We start from the raw sequence: 22401 nt of genomic DNA, 5'->3' as shown, positions 1-22401 counted from the left end.
CCATTCACCCATCCAGAAGTGCCCCAAAGGAAGGCTTTGGGTACAAGTGAACTCCCCAGGGGAGCCTTTATGCAGCCCCACATGCAACTGGACCCTCCGGGTTCACTCTTTCACCGCAAGCCTAAATATAGCCCTAGCACGCCTGGCAGTCGACTGAAAGCTCGGGCCACAGAAAATGTGTTACGAGCCCCTTTCGCCCATCCAGAAGTGCCCCCAAAGGAAGGCTTTGGGTACATCTGAACTCCCCAGGTGAGCCTTTACGCAGCCCCACATGCAACTGGACCCTCCGTGTTCGCTCTTTCACAGCAACCCTAAATATAACCCTAGCGAGCATGGCAGAAGACTGAAAACTCATCCCACAGAAAAAGCGTTTCAAGCCCCTTTCGCCCATCCAAAAGTGCCCCCGAAGGAAGGCTTTGGGTACAAGTGAACTCCCCAGGGGAGCCTTTATGCAGCCCCACATGCAACTGGACCCTCCGGGTTCACTCTTTCACAGCAACCCTAAATATACCCCTAGCCACCATGGCAGAAGACTGAAAACTCGGGCTCCAGAAAATGCGTTTCAAGCCCCATTCACCCATCCAGAAGTGCCCCCAAAGGAAGGCTTTGGGTACAACTGAACTCCCCAGGGGAGCCTTTATGCAGCCCCACATGCAACTGGACCCTCCGGGTTCACTCTTTCACAGCAACCCTAAATATAGCCCTGGCCCGCCTGGCAGTCGACTGAAAACTCGGGCCCCAGAAAATGCGTTAAAAGCCTAATTCGCCCATCCAGAAGTGCCCCCAAAGGAAGGCTTTGGGTACAACTGGACTCCCCAAGGGAGCCTTTATGCAGCCCCACATGCAACTGGACCCTCCTTGTTCACTGTTTACGAGCAACCCTAAATATACCCCTAGCCACCATGGCAGTCGACCGAAAACTCGGGCTCCAGAAACTGCATTTCAAGCCCCATTCACCCATCCAGAAGTGCCCCCAAAGGAAGGCTTTGAATACAACTGAACTCCCCAGGGGAGCCTTTATGCAGCCCCACATGCAACTGGACCCTCCGGGTTCACTCTTTCACAGCAACCCTAAATATAGCCCTCGGCGCAATGGGAAAAGACTGAAAAAGCGGGCCTCAGAAAGCGCATTGCGATTCCCCTTGGACCATCCAAAAGTGCCCCAAAGGAAGGCTTTGGGTACAACTGGACTCCCCAGGGGAGCCTTAACGCAGCCCCACATGCAACTGGACCCTCCGTATTCGCTCTTTCACAGCAACCCTAAATATAGCCCTGACCCGCCTGGCAGTCAACTGAAAACTCGGGCCCCAGAAAATGCGTTAAAAGCCTAATTCGCCCATCCAAAAGTGCCCCCAGAGGAAGGCTTTGGGTACAAGTGAACTCCCCAGGGGAGCCTTTATGCAGCCCCACATGCAACTGGACCCTCCTTGTTCACTGTTTACGAGCAACCCTAAATATAACCCTGGCCCGCATGGCAGACGACTGAAAAATCGGGCCCCAGAAAACGTGCTACAAGCCCCATTCGACCATCCAAAAGTGCCCCCAAACGAAGGCTTTGGGTACAACTGAACTCCCCAGGGGCGCCTTTATGCAGCCCCACATGCAACTGGACCCTCCGGGTTCACTCTTTTACAGCAACCCTAAATATAGCCCTGGCCCACCTGGCAGTCGACTGAAAACTCGGGCCCCAGAAAATGCGTTAAAAGCCTAATTCGCCCATCCAAATGTGCCCCCAGAGGAAGGCTTTGGGTACAAGTGAACTCCCCAGGGGAGCCTTTACGCAGCCCCACATGCAACTGGACCCTCCTTGTTCACTGTTTACGAGCAACCCTAAATATAACCCTGGCCCGCATGGCAGACGACTGAAAAATCGGGCCCCAGAAAACGTGCTACAAGCCCCATTCGACCATCCAAAAGTGCCCCCAGAGGAAGGCTTTGGGTACAACTGAACTCCCCAGGGGCGCCTTTATGCAGCCCCACATGCAACTGGACCCTCCGGGTTCACTCTTTTACAGCAACCCTAAATATAACCCTGGCCCGCCTGGCAGTCGACTGAAAACTCGGGCCCCAGAAAATGCGTTAAAAGCCTAATTCGCCCATCCAAAAGTGCCCCCAGAGGAAGGCTTTGGGTACAAGTGAACTCCCCAGGGGAGCCTTTACGCAGCCCCACATGCAACTGGACCCTACTTGTTCACTGTTTATGAGCAACCCTATATATACCCCTAGCCACCATGGCAGAAGACTGAAAACTCGGGCTCCAGAAAATGCGTTTCAAGCCCCATTCACCCATCCAAAAGTGCCCCCAGAGGAAGGCTTTGGGTACAACTGAACTCCCCAGGGGAGCCTTTATGCAGCCCCACATGCAACTGGACCCTCCGGGTTCACTCTTTCACCGAAAGCCTAAATATAGCCCTAGCACGCCTGGCAGTCGACTGAAAGCTCGGGCCACAGAAAATGTGTTACGAGCCCCTTTCGCCCATCCAGAAGTGCCCCCAAAGGAAGGCTTTGGGTACATCTGAACTCCCCAGGGAGCCTTTACGCAGCCCCACATGCAACTGGACCCTCCGTGTTCGCTCTTTCACAGCAACCCTAAATATAACCCTAGCCAGCATGGCAGAAGACTGAAAACTCATCATACAGAAAAAGCGTTTCAAGCCCCTTTCGCCCATCCAAAAGTGCCCCCAAAGGAAGGCTTTGGGTACAAGTGAACTCCCCAGGGGAGCCTTTATGCAGCCCCACATGCAACTGGACCCTCCGTATTCGCTCTTTCACAGCAACCCTAAATATAACCCTGGCCCGCATGGCAGACGACTGAAAAATCGGGCCCCAGAAAACGTGATACAAGCCCCATTCGCCCATCCAGAAGTGCCCCCAGAGGAAGGCTTTGGGTACAACTGGACTCCCCAGGGGAGCCTTTATGCAGCCCCACATGCAACTGGACCCTCCTTGTTCACTGTTTACGAGCAACCCTAAATATAGCCCTGGCCCGCCTGGCAGTCGACTGAAAACTCGGGCTCCAGAAAATGTGTTTCAAGCCCCATTCACCCATCCAGAAGCGCCCCCAAAGGAAGGCTTTGAATACAACTGAACTCCCCAGGGGAGCCTTTATGCAGCCCCACATGCAACTGGACCCTCCGGGTTCACTCTTTCACCGCAAGCCTAAATATAGCCCTCGGCGCAATGGGAGAAGACTGAAAAAGCGGGCCTCAGAAAACGCATTGCGATTCCCCTTGGACCATCCAAAAGTGCCCCCAAAGGAAGGCTTTGGGTACAACTGGACTCCCCAGGGGAGCCTTAACGCAGCCCCACATGCAACTGGACCCTCCGTATTCGCTCTTTCACAGCAACCCTAAATATAGCCCTGGCCCGCCTGGCAGTCGACTGAAAACTCGGGCCCCAGTAAATGCATTAAAAGCCTAATTCGCCCATCCAAATGTACCCCCAAAGGAAGGCTTTGGGTACAAGTGAACTCCCCAGGGGAGCCTTTACGCAGCCCCACATGCAACTGGACCCTCCGGGTTCACTCTTTCACCGCAAGCCTAGATATAGCCCTAGCACGCCTGGCACTCGACTGAAAACTCGGGCCACAGTAAATGTGTTACGAGCCCCATTCGCCCATCCAAAATTGCCCCCAAAGGAAGGCTTTGGGTACATCTGAACTCCCCAGGGGAGCCTTTACGCAGCCCCACATGCAACTGGACCCTCCGGGTTCACTCTTTCACAGCAACCCTAAATATAGCCCTGGCCCGCCTGGCAATCGACTGAAAACTCGGGCCCCAGAAAATGTGTTAAAAGCCTAATTCGCCCATCCAAAAGTGCCCCCAGAGGAAGGCTTTGGGTACAAGTGAACTCCCCAGGGGAGCCTTTATGCAGCCCCACATGCAACTGGACCCTCCGGGTTCACTCTTTCTCCGCAAGCCTAGATATAGCCCTAGCACGCCTGGCAGTCGACTGAAAACTCGGGCCACAGTAAATGTGTTACGAGCCCCATTCGCCCATCCAAAAGTGCCCCCAAACGAAGGCTTTGGGTACATCTGAACTCCCCAGGTGAGCCTTTACGCAGCCCCACATGCAACTGGACCCTCCGGATTCACTCTTTCACAGCAACACTAAATATAGCCCTGGCCCGCCTGGTAGTCGACTGAAAACTCGGGCCCCAGAAAATGTGTTAAAAGCCTAATTCGCCCATCCAAAAGTGCCCCCAGAGGAAGGCTTTGGGTACAAGTGAACTCCCCAGGGGAGCCTTAACGCAGCCCCACATGCAACTGGACCCTCCGGGTTCACTCTTTCACAGCAACCCTAAATATAGCCCTGGCCCGCCTGGCAGTCGACTGAAAACTCGGGCCCCAGAAAATGCGTTAAAAGCCTAATTCGCCCATCCAAAAGTGCCCCCAGAGGAAGGCTTTGGGTACAAGTGAACTCCCCAGGGGAGCCTTTACGCAGCCCCACATGCAACTGGACCCTCCTTGTTCACTGTTTATGAGCAACCCTATATATACCCCTAGCCACCATGGCAGAAGACTGAAAACTCGGGCTCCAGAAAATGCGTTTCAAGCCCCATTCACCCATCCAAAAGTGCCCCCAGAGGAAGGCTTTGGGTACAACTGAACTCCCCAGGGGAGCCTTTATGCAGCCCCACATGCAACTGGACCCTCCGGGTTCACTCTTTCACCGAAAGCCTAAATATAGCCCTAGCACGCCTGGCAGTCGACTGAAAGCTCGGGCCACAGAAAATGTGTTACGAGCCCCTTTCGCCCATCCAGAAGTGCCCCCAAAGGAAGGCTTTGGGTACATCTGAACTCCCCAGGGAGCCTTTACGCAGCCCCACATGCAACTGGACCCTCCGTGTTCGCTCTTTCACAGCAACCCTAAATATAACCCTAGCCAGCATGGCAGAAGACTGAAAACTCATCATACAGAAAAAGCGTTTCAAGCCCCTTTCGCCCATCCAAAAGTGACCCCAAAGGAAGGCTTTGGGTACATCTGAACTCCCCAGGGGAGCCTTTATGCAGCCCCACATGCAACTGGACCCTCCGTATTCGCTCTTTCACAGCAACCCTAAATATAACCCTGGCCCGCATGGCAGACGACTGAAAAATCGGGCCCCAGAAAACGTGCTACAAGCCCCATTCGCCCATCCAGAAGTGCCCCCAGAGGAAGGCTTTGGGTACAACTGGACTCCCCAGGGGAGCCTTTATGCAGCCCCACATGCAACTGGACCCTCCTTGTTCACTGTTTACGAGCAACCCTAAATATAGCCCTGGCCCGCCTGGCAGTCGACTGAAAACTCGGGCTCCAGAAAATGTGTTTCAAGCCCCATTCACCCATCCAGAAGCGCCCCCAAAGGAAGGCTTTGAATACAACTGAACTCCCCAGGGGAGCCTTTATGCAGCCCCACATGCAACTGGACCCTCCGGGTTCACTCTTTCACCGCAAGCCTAAATATAGCCCTCGGCGCAATGGGAGAAGACTGAAAAAGCGGGCCTCAGAAAACGCATTGCGATTCCCCTTGGACCATCCAAAAGTGCCCCCAAAGGAAGGCTTTGGGTACAACTGAACTCCCCAGGGGAGCCTTTATGCAGCCCCACATGCAACTAGGTTTTAGTGCGGCTAGCACACACGTCGCCCAGGAAAGGAGCGAGGGTGTTCGGGACGGACGGCTGCCGCTCCGGGACGGATATTTGCCGAGAGAACGGAACACAGCCTTCTGTTTCGCGGCAACGCTGGCAGCCACACCGCTTGTGGCCGTTCATCCCTGTCTTGCGATCACTTTCGTCGAGCCGCCCAAGGCGGGACCCGGACCCCGGTTCAGCTAGCACACACGTCGCCCAGGACCGAACCCAGGGTCCACATCCGGACGCCTGCCGCTCTGGACTGTCTGAATCCCCGGTCCCCGGCACTGCGTAACTCCGAGCCGCTGAACGACAGCCTCCACTTCTCGACACGGCTGGCACCCACACCGCTTGTGGCCGGACAACCGTGTCGTAGGATCTCCTTCCCCGAGGCGCCCGAAATGGGATCCGGACCCCGGTGCGGCGAGCAAACACGACACCCAGGATGGAGTCAAAGGGCTCGGGAAGCAGGACCCACGCTGCCCGTGGAGGGACACTCGTGTCCTGCGATCGAAAGAGCTGAGCCGACCGAGGTCCCACCCGGACCCCAGTGCGGCTAGCACACACGTCGCCCAGGATAGGAGCGTGGGTGTTCGGGACGGACGGCGGCCGCTGCGTAGAGGACAGAACCCCTTGGCCCCGCGACTGCCAGCCCACGAGCCGGCGGAGGACAGCCACACGCTTCGGGGCAAGCTCGTGGCGGGTCACCCGTATCTTGCGATCATTTTAGTCGAGCCGCCCAAGGCGGGACCCGGACCCCGGCGCGGCTAGAACACACGTTGCGCAGGACCGGAGCCTAGGGGCTCGGGTAGCCGGACCCACGCAGCCCGTGGAGGGACACACGTTTCCTGCGATGGAAATAGCGGAGCCGACAGAGGTCCAACCCGGACCCCAGTGCGGCTAGCACACACGTCGCCCAGGATAGGAGCGTGGTTGTTCGGGACGGACGGCTGCCGCTCCGGAGAGGACAGAACCCCTTGGCCCCGCGACTGCCAGCCCACGAGCCGGCGGTGGACAGCCGCACGCTTCGCGGCAAGTCTGGCTCCCATGCCGCTCGTGGCCGGACAACCGTGTCATGGGATCGTTGTCCCCAGTCCGCCCGAAACGGGATTCTTACCCTTGCGCGGCTAGCATACACGTCTCCCAGGACCGGAGTCTTGGCGTTCGGGAAAGACGGCGGCCGCTCCGGGACGAATAGTTGCCGAGAGAACGGAACATAGCCTCCTTCTTCGCGGCAAGGCTGGCATCCACACCGCTTGTGGCCGGTTACCCGTGTCTTACGATCACTTTCGTCGAGCCGCCCAAGGCGGGACCCGGACCCCGGTGCGGCTAGCACACACGTCGCGCAGGACCGGAGCCTAGGGGCTCGGGAAGCCGGACCCACGCAGCCCGTAGAGGGACACACGTTTCCTGCGATCGAAATAGCGGAGCCGACAGAGGTTCGACCGGGTCCTAGTGCGGCTAGCACACACATCGCCCAGGACCGAAGCCCAGGGTCCACATCCGGATGCCTGCCGCTCTGGACTGTCTGAATCCCCGGTCCCCGGCACTGCGTAACTCCGAGCCGCTGAACGACAGCCTCCACTTCTCGACACGGCTGGCACCCACACCGCTTGTGGCCGGACAACCGTGTCGTAGGATCTCCTATCCCGAGGCGCCCGGAATGGGATCCGGACCCCGGTGCGGCGAGCAAACACGACACCCAGGATGGAGTCAAAGGGCTCGGGAAGCCGGACCCACGCTGCCCGTGGAGGGACACTCGTGTCCTGCGATCGAAAGAGCTGAGCCGACCGAGGTCCCACCCGGACCCCAGTGCGGCTAGCACACACGTCGCCCAGGATAGGAGCGTGGGTGTTCGGGACGGACGGCGGCCGCTGCGTAGAGGACAGAACCCCTTGGCCCCGCGACTGCCAGCCCACGAGCCGGCGGTGGACAGCCGCACGCTTCGCGGCAAGTCTGGCTCCCATGCCGCTCGTGGCCGGACAACCGTGTCATGGGATCGTTGTCCCCAGTCCGCCCGAAACGGGATTCTTACCCTTGCGCGGCTAGCATACACGTCTCCCAGGACCGGAGTCTTGGCGTTCGGGAAAGACGGCGGCCGCTCCGGGACGAATAGTTGCCGAGAGAACGGAACATAGCCTCCTTCTTCGCGGCAAGGCTGGCACCCACACCGCTTGTGGCCGGTTACCCGTGTCTTACGATCACTTTCGTCGAGCCGCCCAAGGCGGGACCCGGACCCCGGCGCGGCTAGCACACACGTCGCGCAGGACCGGAGCCTAGGGGCTCGGGAAGCCGGACCCACGCAGCCCGTAGAGGGACACACGTTTCCTGCGATCGAAATAGCGGAGCCGACAGAGGTTCGACCGGGTCCTAGTGCGGCTAGCACACACATCGCCCGGGACCGGAGCGTGGCTGTTCGGGAAGGACGGCCGCCGCTCCGGACAGGACAGAAGCTTTCGTCTCGGGGACAACCAGCCCCCGAGCCAGAGGATGACAGCCTCTTGTTTCACGACACGGCTGCTACGCATGCAGCTCGTGGCCGGACCACTGTGTCGTGGGATCTCCTTCCCCGATTCGCCCAAGACAGAACCCGGACCCCAGTGCGGCTAGCACACACGTCGCTCAGGACCGAAGCCCAGGGTCCACATCCGGACGCCTGCCGCTCTGGACTGTCTGAATCCCCGGTCCCCGGCACTCCGTAACTCCGAGCCGCTGAACGACAGCCTCCACTTCTCGACACGGCTGGCACCCACACCGCTTGTGGCCGGACAACCGTGTCGTAGGATCTCCTTCCCCGAGGCGCCCGAAATGGGATCCGGACCCCGGTGCGGCGAGCAAACACGACACCCAGGATGGAGTCAAAGGGCTCGGGAAGCCGGACCCACGCTGCCCGTGGAGGGACACTCGTGTCCTGCGATCGAAAGAGCGGAGCCGACCGAGGTCCCACCCGGACCCCAGTGCGGCTAGCACACACGTCGCCCAGGATAGGAGCGTAGTTGTTCGGGACGGACGGCCGCCGCTCCGTAGAGGACAGAACCCCTTGGCCCCGCGACTGCCAGCCCACGAGCCGGCGGAGGACAGCCACACGCTTCGGGGCAAGGCTGGCAGCCACAACGCTCGTGGCGGGTCACCCGTATCTTGCGATCATTTTAGTCGAGCCGCCCAAGGCGGGACCCGGACCCCGGCGCGGCTAGAACACACGTTGCGCAGGACCGGAGCCTAGGGGCTCGGGTAGCCGGACCCACGCAGCCCGTGGAGGGACACACGTTTCCTGCGATGGAAATAGCGGAGCCGACAGAGGTCCAACCCGGACCCCAGTGCGGCTAGCACACACGTCGCCCAGGATAGGAGCGTGGTTGTTCGGGACGGACGGCTGCCGCTCCGGAGAGGACAGAACCCCTTGGCCCCGCGACTGCCAGCCCACGAGCCGGCGGTGGACAGCCGCACGCTTCGCGGCAAGTCTGGCTCCCATGCCGCTCGTGGCCGGACAACCGTGTCATGGGATCGTTGTCCCCAGTCCGCCCGAAACGGGATTCTTACCCTTGCGCGGCTAGCATACACGTCTCCCAGGACCGGAGTCTTGGCGTTCGGGAAAGACGGCGGCCGCTCCGGGACGAATAGTTGCCGAGAGAACGGAACATAGCCTCCTTCTTCGCGGCAAGGCTGGCATCCACACCGCTTGTGGCCGGTTACCCGTGTCTTACGATCACTTTCGTCGAGCCGCCCAAGGCGGGACACGGACCCCGGTGCGGCTAGCACACACGTCGCGCAGGACCGGAGCCTAGGGGCTCGGGAAGCCGGACCCACGCAGCCCGAAGAGGGACACACGTTTCCTGCGATCGAAATAGCGGAGCCGACAGAGGTTCGACCGGGTCCTAGTGCGGCTAGCACACACATCGCCCAGGACCGAAGCCCAGGGTCCACATCCGGATGCCTGCCGCTCTGGACTGTCTGAATCCCCGGTCCCCGGCACTGCGTAACTCCGAGCCGCTGAACGACAGCCTCCACTTCTCGACACGGCTGGCACCCACACCGCTTGTGGCCGGACAACCGTGTCGTAGGATCTCCTATCCCGAGGCGCCCGGAATGGGATCCGGACCCCGGTGCGGCGAGCAAACACGACACCCAGGATGGAGTCAAAGGGCTCGGGAAGCCGGACCCACGCTGCCCGTGGAGGGACACTCGTGTCCTGCGATCGAAAGAGCTGAGCCGACCGAGGTCCCACCCGGACCCCAGTGCGGCTAGCACACACGTCGCCCAGGATAGGAGCGTGGGTGTTCGGGACGGACGGCGGCCGCTGCGTAGAGGACAGAACCCCTTGGCCCCGCGACTGCCAGCCCACGAGCCGGCGGTGGACAGCCGCACGCTTCGCGGCAAGTCTGGCTCCCATGCCGCTCGTGGCCGGACAACCGTGTCATGGGATCGTTGTCCCCAGTCCGCCCGAAACGGGATTCTTACCCTTGCGCGGCTAGCATACACGTCTCCCAGGACCGGAGTCTTGGCGTTCGGGAAAGACGGCGGCCGCTCCGGGACGAATAGTTGCCGAGAGAACGGAACATAGCCTCCTTCTTCGCGGCAAGGCTGGCACCCACACCGCTTGTGGCCGGTTACCCGTGTCTTACGATCACTTTCGTCGAGCCGCCCAAGGCGGGACCCGGACCCCGGCGCGGCTAGCACACACGTCGCCCAGGACCGGAGCCTAGGGGCTCGGGAAGCCGGACCCACGCAGCCCGTAGAGGGACACACGTTTCCTGCGATCGAAATAGCGGAGCCGACAGAGGTTCGACCGGGTCCTAGTGCGGCTAGCACACACATCGCCCGGGACCGGAGCGTGGCTGTTCGGGAAGGACGGCCGCCGCTCCGGACAGGACAGAAGCTTTCGTCTCGGGGACAACCAGCCCCCGAGCCAGAGGATGACAGCCTCTTGTTTCACGACACGGCTGCTACGCATGCAGCTCGTGGCCGGACCACTGTGTCGTGGGATCTCCTTCCCCGATTCGCCCAAGACAGAACCCGGACCCCGGTGCGGCTAGCACACACGTCGCTCAGGACCGAAGCCCAGGGTCCACATCCGGACGCCTGCCGCTCTGGACTGTCTGAATCCCCGGTCCCCCGCACTGCGTAACTCCGAGCCGCTGAACGACAGCCTCCACTTGTCGACACGGCTGTCAGCCACAGCGCTTGTGGCCGGACAACCGTGTCGTAGGATCTCCTTCCCCGAGGCGCCCGAAATGGGATCCGGACCCCGGTGCGGCGAGCAAACACGACACCCAGGATGGAGTCAAAGGGCTCGGGAAGCCGGACCCACGCTGCCCGTGGAGGGACACTCATGTCCTGCGATCGAAAGAGCTGAGCCGACCGAGGTCCCACCCGGACCCCAGTGCGGCTAGCACACACGTCGCCCAGGATAGGAGCGTGGTTGTTCGGGACGGACGGCTGCCGCTCCGGAGAGGACAGAACCCCTTGGCCCCGCGACTGCCAGCCCACGAGCCGGCGGTGGACAGCCGCACGCTTCGCGGCAAGTCTGGCTCCCATGCCGCTCGTGGCCGGACAACCGTCTCATGGGATCGTTGTCCCCAATCCGCCCGAAACGGGATTCTTACCCTTGCGCGGCTAGCATACACGTCTCCCAGGACCAGAGTCTTGGCGTTCGGGAAAGACGGCGGCCACTCCGGGACGAATAGTTGCCGAGAGAACGGAACATAGCCTCCTTCTTCGCGGCAAGGCTGGCACCCACACCGCTTGTGGCCGGTTACCCGTGTCTTGCGATCACTTTCGTCGAGCTGCCCAAGGCGGGACCCGGACCCCGGCGCGGCTAGAACACACGTCGCGCAGGACCGGAGCCTAGGGGCTCGGGAAGCCGGACCCACGCAGCCCGTAGAGGGACACACGTTTCCTGCGATCGAAATAGCGGAGCCGACAGAGGTTCGACCGGGTCCTAGTGCGGCTAGCACACACATCGCCCAGGACCGAAGCCCAGGGTCCACATCCGGATGCCTGCCGCTCTGGACTGTCTGAATCCCCGGTCCCCGGCACTGCGTAACTCCGAGCCGCTGAACGACAGCCTCCACTTCTCGACACGGCTGGCACCCACACCGCTTGTGGCCGGACAACCGTGTCGTAGGATCTCCTATCCCGAGGCGCCCGGAATGGGATCCGGACCCCGGTGCGGCGAGCAAACACGACACCCAGGATGGAGTCAAAGGGCTCGGGAAGCCGGACCCACGCTGCCCGTGGAGGGACACTCGTGTCCTGCGATCGAAAGAGCTGAGCCGACCGAGGTCCCACCCGGACCCCAGTGCGGCTAGCACACACGTCGCCCAGGATAGGAGCGTGGGTGTTCGGGACGGACGGCGGCCGCTGCGTAGAGGACAGAACCCCTTGGCCCCGCGACTGCCAGCCCACGAGCCGGCGGTGGACAGCCGCACGCTTCGCGGCAAGTCTGGCTCCCATGCCGCTCGTGGCCGGACAACCGTGTCATGGGATCGTTGTCCCCAGTCCGCCCGAAACGGGATTCTTACCCTTGCGCGGCTAGCATACACGTCTCCCAGGACCGGAGTCTTGGCGTTCGGGAAAGACGGCGGCCGCTCCGGGACGAATAGTTGCCGAGAGAACGGAACATAGCCTCCTTCTTCGCGGCAAGGCTGGCACCCACACCGCTTGTGGCCGGTTACCCGTGTCTTACGATCACTTTCGTCGAGCCGCCCAAGGCGGGACCCGGACCCCGGCGCGGCTAGCACACACGTCGCCCAGGACCGGAGCCTAGGGGCTCGGGAAGCCGGACCCACGCAGCCCGTAGAGGGACACACGTTTCCTGCGATCGAAATAGCGGAGCCGACAGAGGTTCGACCGGGTCCTAGTGCGGCTAGCACACACATCGCCCGGGACCGGAGCGTGGCTGTTCGGGAAGGACGGCCGCCGCTCCGGACAGGACAGAAGCTTTCGTCTCGGGGACAACCAGCCCCCGAGCCAGAGGATGACAGCCTCTTGTTTCACGACACGGCTGCTACGCATGCAGCTCGTGGCCGGACCACTGTGTCGTGGGATCTCCTTCCCCGATTCGCCCAAGACAGAACCCGGACCCCAGTGCGGCTAGCACACACGTCGCTCAGGACCGAAGCCCAGGGTCCACATCCGGACGCCTGCCGCTCTGGACTGTCTGAATCCCCGGTCCCCCGCACTGCGTAACTCCGAGCCGCTGAACGACAGCCTCCACTTGTCGACACGGCTGTCAGCCACAGCGCTTGTGGCCGGACAACCGTGTCGTAGGATCTCCTTCCCCGAGGCGCCCGAAATGGGATCCGGACCCCGGTGCGGCGAGCAAACACGACACCCAGGATGGAGTCAAAGGGCTCGGGAAGCCGGACCCACGCTGCCCGTGGAGGGACACTCGTGTCCTGCGATCGAAAGAGCTGAGCCGACCGAGGTCCCACCCGGACCCCAGTGCGGCTAGCACACACGTCGCCCAGGATAGGAGCGTAGTTGTTCGGGACGGACGGCCGCCGCTCCGTAGAGGACAGAACCCCTTGGCCCCGCGACTGCCAGCCCACGAGCCGGCGGAGGACAGCCACACGCTTCGGGGCAAGTCTGGCAGCCACAACGCTCGTGGCGGGTCACCCGTATCTTGCGATCATTTTAGTCGAGCCGCCCAAGGCGGGACCCGGACCCCGGCGCGGCTAGAACACACGTTGCGCAGGACCGGAGCCTAGGGGCTCGGGAAGCCGGACCCACGCAGCCCGTGGAGGGACACACGTTTCCTGCGATGGAAATAGCGGAGCCGACAGAGGTCCAACCCGGACCCCAGTGCGGCTAGCACACACGTCGCCCAGGATAGGAGCGTGGTTGTTCGGGACGGACGGCTGCCGCTCCGGAGAGGACAGAACCCCTTGGCCCCGCGACTGCCAGCCCACGAGCCGGCGGTGGACAGCCGCACGCTTCGCGGCAAGTCTGGCTCCCATGCCGCTCGTGGCCGGACAACCGTGTCATGGGATCGTTGTCCCCAGTCCGCCCGAAACGGGATTCTTACCCTTGCGCGGCTAGCATACACGTCTCCCAGGACCGGAGTCTTGGCGTTCGGGAAAGACGGCGGCCGCTCCGGGACGAATAGTTGCCGAGAGAACGGAACATAGCCTCCTTCTTCGCGGCAAGGCTGGCATCCACACCGCTTGTGGCCGGTTACCCGTGTCTTACGATCACTTTCGTCGAGCCGCCCAAGGCGGGACCCGGACCCCGGTGCGGCTAGCACACACGTCGCGCAGGACCGGAGCCTAGGGGCTCGGGAAGCCGGACCCACGCAGCCCGAAGAGGGACACACGTTTCCTGCGATCGAAATAGCGGAGCCGACAGAGGTTCGACCGGGTCCTAGTGCGGCTAGCACACACATCGCCCAGGACCGAAGCCCAGGGTCCACATCCGGATGCCTGCCGCTCTGGACTGTCTGAATCCCCGGTCCCCGGCACTGCGTAACTCCGAGCCGCTGAACGACAGCCTCCACTTCTCGACACGGCTGGCACCCACACCGCTTGTGGCCGGACAACCGTGTCGTAGGATCTCCTATCCCGAGGCGCCCGGAATGGGATCCGGACCCCGGTGCGGCGAGCAAACACGACACCCAGGATGGAGTCAAAGGGCTCGGGAAGCCGGACCCACGCTGCCCGTGGAGGGACACTCGTGTCCTGCGATCGAAAGAGCTGAGCCGACCGAGGTCCCACCCGGACCCCAGTGCGGCTAGCACACACGTCGCCCAGGATAGGAGCGTGGGTGTTCGGGACGGACGGCGGCCGCTGCGTAGAGGACAGAACCCCTTGGCCCCGCGACTGCCAGCCCACGAGCCGGCGGTGGACAGCCGCACGCTTCGCGGCAAGTCTGGCTCCCATGCCGCTCGTGGCCGGACAACCGTGTCATGGGATCGTTGTCCCCAATCCGCCCGAAACGGGATTCTTACCCTTGCGCGGCTAGCATACACGTCTCCCAGGACCGGAGTCTTGGCGTTCGGGAAAGACGGCGGCCGCTCCGGGACGAATAGTTGCCGAGAGAACGGAACATAGCCTCCTTCTTCGCGGCAAGGCTGGCACCCACACCGCTTGTGGCCGGTTACCCGTGTCTTACGATCACTTTCGTCGAGCCGCCCAAGGCGGGACCCGGACCCCGGCGCGGCTAGCACACACGTCGCCCAGGACCGGAGCCTAGGGGCTCGGGAAGCCGGACCCACGCAGCCCGTAGAGGGACACACGTTTCCTGCGATCGAAATAGCGGAGCCGACAGAGGTTCGACCGGGTCCTAGTGCGGCTAGCACACACATCGCCCGGGACCGGAGCGTGGCTGTTCGGGAAGGACGGCCGCCGCTCCGGACAGGACAGAAGCTTTCGTCTCGGGGACAACCAGCCCCCGAGCCAGAGGATGACAGCCTCTTGTTTCACGACACGGCTGCTACGCATGCAGCTCGTGGCCGGACCACTGTGTCGTGGGATCTCCTTCCCCGATTCGCCCAAGACAGAACCCGGACCCCAGTGCGGCTAGCACACACGTCGCTCAGGACCGAAGCCCAGGGTCCACATCCGGACGCCTGCCGCTCTGGACTGTCTGAATCCCCGGTCCCCCGCACTGCGTAACTCCGAGCCGCTGAACGACAGCCTCCACTTGTCGACACGGCTGTCAGCCACAGCGCTTGTGGCCGGACAACCGTGTCGTAGGATCTCCTTCCCCGAGGCGCCCGAAATGGGATCCGGACCCCGGTGCGGCGAGCAAACACGACACCCAGGATGGAGTCAAAGGGCTCGGGAAGCCGGACCCACGCTGCCCGTGGAGGGACACTCATGTCCTGCGATCGAAAGAGCTGAGCCGACCGAGGTCCCACCCGGACCCCAGTGCGGCTAGCACACACGTCGCCCAGGATAGGAGCGTGGTTGTTCGGGACGGACGGCTGCCGCTCCGGAGAGGACAGAACCCCTTGGCCCCGCGACTGCCAGCCCACGAGCCGGCGGTGGACAGCCGCACGCTTCGCGGCAAGTCTGGCTCCCATGCCGCTCGTGGCCGGACAACCGTCTCATGGGATCGTTGTCCCCAATCCGCCCGAAACGGGATTCTTACCCTTGCGCGGCTAGCATACACGTCTCCCAGGACCAGAGTCTTGGCGTTCGGGAAAGACGGCGGCCACTCCGGGACGAATAGTTGCCGAGAGAACGGAACATAGCCTCCTTCTTCGCGGCAAGGCTGGCACCCACACCGCTTGTGGCCGGTTACCCGTGTCTTGCGATCACTTTCGTCGAGCTGCCCAAGGCGGGACCCGGACCCCGGCGCGGCTAGAACACACGTCGCGCAGGACCGGAGCCTAGGGGCTCGGGAAGCCGGACCCACGCAGCCCGTAGAGGGACACACGTTTCCTGCGATCGAAATAGCGGAGCCGACAGAGGTTCGACCGGGTCCTAGTGCGGCTAGCACACACATCGCCCAGGACCGAAGCCCAGGGTCCACATCCGGATGCCTGCCGCTCTGGACTGTCTGAATCCCCGGTCCCCGGCACTGCGTAACTCCGAGCCGCTGAACGACAGCCTCCACTTCTCGACACGGCTGGCACCCACACCGCTTGTGGCCGGACAACCGTGTCGTAGGATCTCCTATCCCGAGGCGCCCGGAATGGGATCCGGACCCCGGTGCGGCGAGCAAACACGACACCCAGGATGGAGTCAAAGGGCTCGGGAAGCCGGACCCACGCTGCCCGTGGAGGGACACTCGTGTCCTGCGATCGAAAGAGCTGAGCCGACCGAGGTCCCACCCGGACCCCAGTGCGGCTAGCACACACGTCGCCCAGGATAGGAGCGTGGGTGTTCGGGACGGACGGCGGCCGCTGCGTAGAGGACAGAACCCCTTGGCCCCGCGACTGCCAGCCCACGAGCCGGCGGTGGACAGCCGCACGCTTCGCGGCAAGTCTGGCTCCCATGCCGCTCGTGGCCGGACAACCGTGTCATGGGATCGTTGTCCCCAGTCCGCCCGAAACGGGATTCTTACCCTTGCGCGGCTAGCATACACGTCTCCCAGGACCGGAGTCTTGGCGTTCGGGAAAGACGGCGGCCGCTCCGGGACGAATAGTTGCCGAGAGAACGGAACATAGCCTCCTTCTTCGCGGCAAGGCTGGCACCCACACCGCTTGTGGCCGGTTACCCGTGTCTTACGATCACTTTCGTCGAGCCGCCCAAGGCGGGACCCGGACCCCGGCGCGGCTAGCACACACGTCGCCCAGGACCGGAGCCTAGGGGCTCGGGAAGCCGGACCCACGCAGCCCGTAGAGGGACACACGTTTCCTGCGATCGAAATAGCGGAGCCGACAGAGGTTCGACCGGGTCCTAGTGCGGCTAGCACACACATCGCCCGGGACCGGAGCGTGGCTGTTCGGGAAGGACGGCCGCCGCTCCGGACAGGACAGAAGCTTTCGTCTCGGGGACAACCAGCCCCCGAGCCAGAGGATGACAGCCTCTTGTTTCACGACACGGCTGCTACGCATGCAGCTCGTGGCCGGACCACTGTGTCGTGGGATCTCCTTCCCCGATTCGCCCAAGACAGAACCCGGACCCCAGTGCGGCTAGCACACACGTCGCTCAGGACCGAAGCCCAGGGTCCACATCCGGACGCCTGCCGCTCTGGACTGTCTGAATCCCCGGTCCCCCGCACTGCGTAACTCCGAGCCGCTGAACGACAGCCTCCACTTGTCGACACGGCTGTCAGCCACAGCGCTTGTGGCCGGACAACCGTGTCGTAGGATCTCCTTCCCCGAGGCGCCCGAAATGGGATCCGGACCCCGGTGCGGCGAGCAAACACGACACCCAGGATGGAGTCAAAGGGCTCGGGAAGCCGGACCCACGCTGCCCGTGGAGGGACACTCGTGTCCTGCGATCGAAAGAGCTGAGCCGACCGAGGTCCCACCCGGACCCCAGTGCGGCTAGCACACACGTCGCCCAGGATAGGAGCGTAGTTGTTCGGGACGGACGGCTGCCGCTCCGTAGAGGACAGAACCCCTTGGCCCCGCGACTGCCAGCCCACGAGCCGGCGGTGGACAGCCGCACGCTTCGCGGCAAGTCTGGCTCCCATGCCGCTCGTGGCCGGACAACCGTCTCATGGGATCGTTGTCCCCAGTCCGCCCGAAACGGGATTCTTACCCTTGCGCGGCTAGCATACACGTCTCCCAGGACCAGAGTCTTGGCGTTCGGGAAAGACGGCGGCCACTCCGGGACGAATAGTTGCCGAGAGAACGGAACATAGCCTCCTTCTTCGCGGCAAGGCTGGCACCCACACCGCTTGTGGCCGGTTACCCGTGTCTTGCGATCACTTTCGTCGAGCCGCCCAAGGCGGGACCCGGACCCCGGCGCGGCTAGAACACACGTCGCGCAGGACCGGAGCCTAGGGGCTCGGGAAGCCAGACCCACGCAGCCCGTAGAGGGACACACGTTTCCTGCGATCGAAATAGCGGAGCCGACAGAGGTTCGACCGGGTCCTAGTGCGGCTAGCACACACATCGCCCGGGACCGGAGCGTGGCTGTTCGGGAAGGACGGCCGCCGCTCCGGACAGGACAGAAGCTTTCGTCTCGGGGACAACCAGCCCCCGAGCCAGAGGATGACAGCCTCTTGTTTCACGACACGGCTGCTACGCATGCAGCTCGTGGCCGGACCACTGTGTCGTGGGATCTCCTTCCCCGATTCGCCCAAGACAGAACCCGGACCCCAGTGCGGCTAGCACACACGTCGCTCAGGACCGAAGCCCAGGGTCCACATCCGGACGCCTGCCGCTCTGGACTGTCTGAATCCCCGGTCCCCGGCACTGCGTAACTCCGAGCCGCTGAACGACAGCCTCCACTTGTCGACACGGCTGTCAGCCACAGCGCTTGTGGCCGGACAACCGTGTCGTAGGATCTCCTTCCCCGAGGCGCCCGAAATGGGATCCGGACCCCGGTGCGGCGAGCAAACACGACACCCAGGATGGAGTCAAAGGGCTCGGGAAGCCGGACCCACGCTGCCCGTGGAGGGACACTCGTGTCCTGCGATCGAAAGAGCTGAGCCGACCGAGGTCCCACCCGGACCCCAGTGCGGCTAGCACACACGTCGCCCAGGATAGGAGCGTAGTTGTTCGGGACGGACGGCCGCCGCTCCGTAGAGGACAGAACCCCTTGGCCCCGCGACTGCCAGCCCACGAGCCGGCGGAGGACAGCCACACGCTTCGGGGCAAGTCTGGCAGCCACAACGCTCGTGGCGGGTCACCCGTATCTTGCGATCATTTTAGTCGAGCCGCCCAAGGCGGGACCCGGACCCCGGCGCGGCTAGAACACACGTTGCGCAGGACCGGAGCCTAGGGGCTCGGGTAGCCGGACCCACGCAGCCCGTGGAGGGACACACGTTTCCTGCGATGGAAATAGCGGAGCCGACAGAGGTCCAACCCGGACCCCAGTGCGGCTAGCACACACGTCGCCCAGGATAGGAGCGTGGTTGTTCGGGACGGACGGCTGCCGCTCCGGAGAGGACAGAACCCCTTGGCCCCGCGACTGCCAGCCCACGAGCCGGCGGTGGACAGCCGCACGCTTCGCGGCAAGTCTGGCTCCCATGCCGCTCGTGGCCGGACAACCGTGTCATGGGATCGTTGTCCCCAGTCCGCCCGAAACGGGATTCTTACCCTTGCGCGGCTAGCATACACGTCTCCCAGGACCGGAGTCTTGGCGTTCGGGAAAGACGGCGGCCGCTCCGGGACGAATAGTTGCCGAGAGAACGGAACATAGCCTCCTTCTTCGCGGCAAGGCTGGCATCCACACCGCTTGTGGCCGGTTACCCGTGTCTTACGATCACTTTCGTCGAGCCGCCCAAGGCGGGACCCGGACCCCGGTGCGGCTAGCACACACGTCGCGCAGGACCGGAGCCTAGGGGCTCGGGAAGCCGGACCCACGCAGCCCGAAGAGGGACACACGTTTCCTGCGATCGAAATAGCGGAGCCGACAGAGGTTCGACCGGGTCCTAGTGCGGCTAGCACACACATCGCCCAGGACCGAAGCCCAGGGTCCACATCCGGATGCCTGCCGCTCTGGACTGTCTGAATCCCCGGTCCCCGGCACTGCGTAACTCCGAGCCGCTGAACGACAGCCTCCACTTCTCGACACGGCTGGCACCCACACCGCTTGTGGCCGGACAACCGTGTCGTAGGATCTCCTATCCCGAGGCGCCCGGAATGGGATCCGGACCCCGGTGCGGCGAGCAAACACGACACCCAGGATGGAGTCAAAGGGCTCGGGAAGCCGGACCCACGCTGCCCGTGGAGGGACACTCGTGTCCTGCGATCGAAAGAGCTGAGCCGACCGAGGTCCCACCCGGACCCCAGTGCGGCTAGCACACACGTCGCCCAGGATAGGAGCGTGGGTGTTCGGGACGGACGGCGGCCGCTGCGTAGAGGACAGAACCCCTTGGCCCCGCGACTGCCAGCCCACGAGCCGGCGGTGGACAGCCGCACGCTTCGCGGCAAGTCTGGCTCCCATGCCGCTCGTGGCCGGACAACCGTGTCATGGGATCGTTGTCCCCAGTCCGCCCGAAACGGGATTCTTACCCTTGCGCGGCTAGCATACACGTCTCCCAGGACCGGAGTCTTGGCGTTCGGGAAAGACGGCGGCCGCTCCGGGACGAATAGTTGCCGAGAGAACGGAACATAGCCTCCTTCTTCGCGGCAAGGCTGGCACCCACACCGCTTGTGGCCGGTTACCCGTGTCTTACGATCACTTTCGTCGAGCCGCCCAAGGCGGGACCCGGACCCCGGCGCGGCTAGCACACACGTCGCGCAGGACCGGAGCCTAGGGGCTCGGGAAGCCGGACCCACGCAGCCCGTAGAGGGACACACGTTTCCTGCGATCGAAATAGCGGAGCCGACAGAGGTTCGACCGGGTCCTAGTGCGGCTAGCACACACATCGCCCGGGACCGGAGCGTGGCTGTTCGGGAAGGACGGCCGCCGCTCCGGACAGGACAGAAGCTTTCGTCTCGGGGACAACCAGCCCCCGAGCCAGAGGATGACAGCCTCTTGTTTCACGACACGGCTGCTACGCATGCAGCTCGTGGCCGGACCACTGTGTCGTGGGATCTCCTTCCCCGATTCGCCCAAGACAGAACCCGGACCCCGGTGCGGCTAGCACACACGTCGCTCAGGACCGAAGCCCAGGGTCCACATCCGGACGCCTGCCGCTCTGGACTGTCTGAATCCCCGGTCCCCCGCACTGCGTAACTCCGAGCCGCTGAACGACAGCCTCCACTTCTCGACACGGCTGTCAGCCACAGCGCTTGTGGCCGGACAACCGTGTCGTAGGATCTCCTTCCCCGAGGCGCCCGAAATGGGATCCGGACCCCGGTGCGGCGAGCAAACACGACACCCAGGATGGAGTCAAAGGGCTCGGGAAGCCGGACCCACGCTGCCCGTGGAGGGACACTCGTGTCCTGCGATCGAAAGAGCTGAGCCGACCGAGGTCCCACCCGGACCCCAGTGCGGCTAGCACACACGTCGCCCAGGATAGGAGCGTGGTTGTTCGGGACGGACGGCTGCCGCTCCGGAGAGGACAGAACCCCTTGGCCCCGCGACTGCCAGCCCACGAGCCGGCGGTGGACAGCCGCACGCTTCGCGGCAAGTCTGGCTCCCATGCCGCTCGTGGGCGGACAACCGTCTCATGGGATCGTTGTCCCCAATCCGCCCGAAACGGGATTCTTACCCTTGCGCGGCTAGCATACACGTCTCCCAGGACCAGAGTCTTGGCGTTCGGGAAAGACGGCGGCCACTCCGGGACGAATAGTTGCCGAGAGAACGGAACATAGCCTCCTTCTTCGCGGCAAGGCTGGCACCCACACCGCTTGTGGCCGGTTACCCGTGTCTTGCGATCACTTTCGTCGAGCCGCCCAAGGCGGGACCCGGACCCCGGCGCGGCTAGCACACACGTCGCCCAGGACCGGAGCCTAGGGGCTCGGGAAGCCGGACCCACGCAGCCCGTAGAGGGACACACGTTTCCTGCGATCGAAATAGCGGAGCCGACAGAGGTTCGACCGGGTCCTAGTGCGGCTAGCACACACATCGCCCGGGACCGGAGCGTGGCTGTTCGGGAAGGACGGCCGCCGCTCCGGACAGGACAGAAGCTTTCGTCTCGGGGACAACCAGCCCCCGAGCCAGAGGATGACAGCCTCTTGTTTCACGACACGGCTGCTACGCATGCAGCTCGTGGCCGGACCACTGTGTCGTGGGATCTCCTTCCCCGATTCGCCCAAGACAGAACCCGGACCCCGGTGCGGCTAGCACACACGTCGCTCAGGACCGAAGCCCAGGGTCCACATCCGGACGCCTGCCGCTCTGGACTGTCTGAATCCCCGGTCCCCCGCACTGCGTAACTCCGAGCCGCTGAACGACAGCCTCCACTTGTCGACACGGCTGTCAGCCACAGCGCTTGTGGCCGGACAACCGTGTCGTAGGATCTCCTTCCCCGAGGCGCCCGAAATGGGATCCGGACCCCGGTGCGGCGAGCAAACACGACACCCAGGATGGAGTCAAAGGGCTCGGGAAGCCGGACCCACGCTGCCCGTGGAGGGACACTCGTGTCCTGCGATCGAAAGAGCTGAGCCGACCGAGGTCCCACCCGGACCCCAGTGCGGCTAGCACACACGTCGCCCAGGATAGGAGCGTGGTTGTTCGGGACGGACGGCTGCCGCTCCGGAGAGGACAGAACCCCTTGGCCCCGCGACTGCCAGCCCACGAGCCGGCGGTGGACAGCCGCACGCTTCGCGGCAAGTCTG

The sequence above is a fragment of the Anas platyrhynchos genome, chromosome 6, assembly GCF_047663525.1.
Source record: "Anas platyrhynchos isolate ZD024472 breed Pekin duck chromosome 6, IASCAAS_PekinDuck_T2T, whole genome shotgun sequence".
In the NCBI taxonomy this organism is placed as follows: domain Eukaryota; kingdom Metazoa; phylum Chordata; class Aves; order Anseriformes; family Anatidae; genus Anas; species Anas platyrhynchos.
This window is presented reverse-complemented; position numbering follows the sequence as displayed.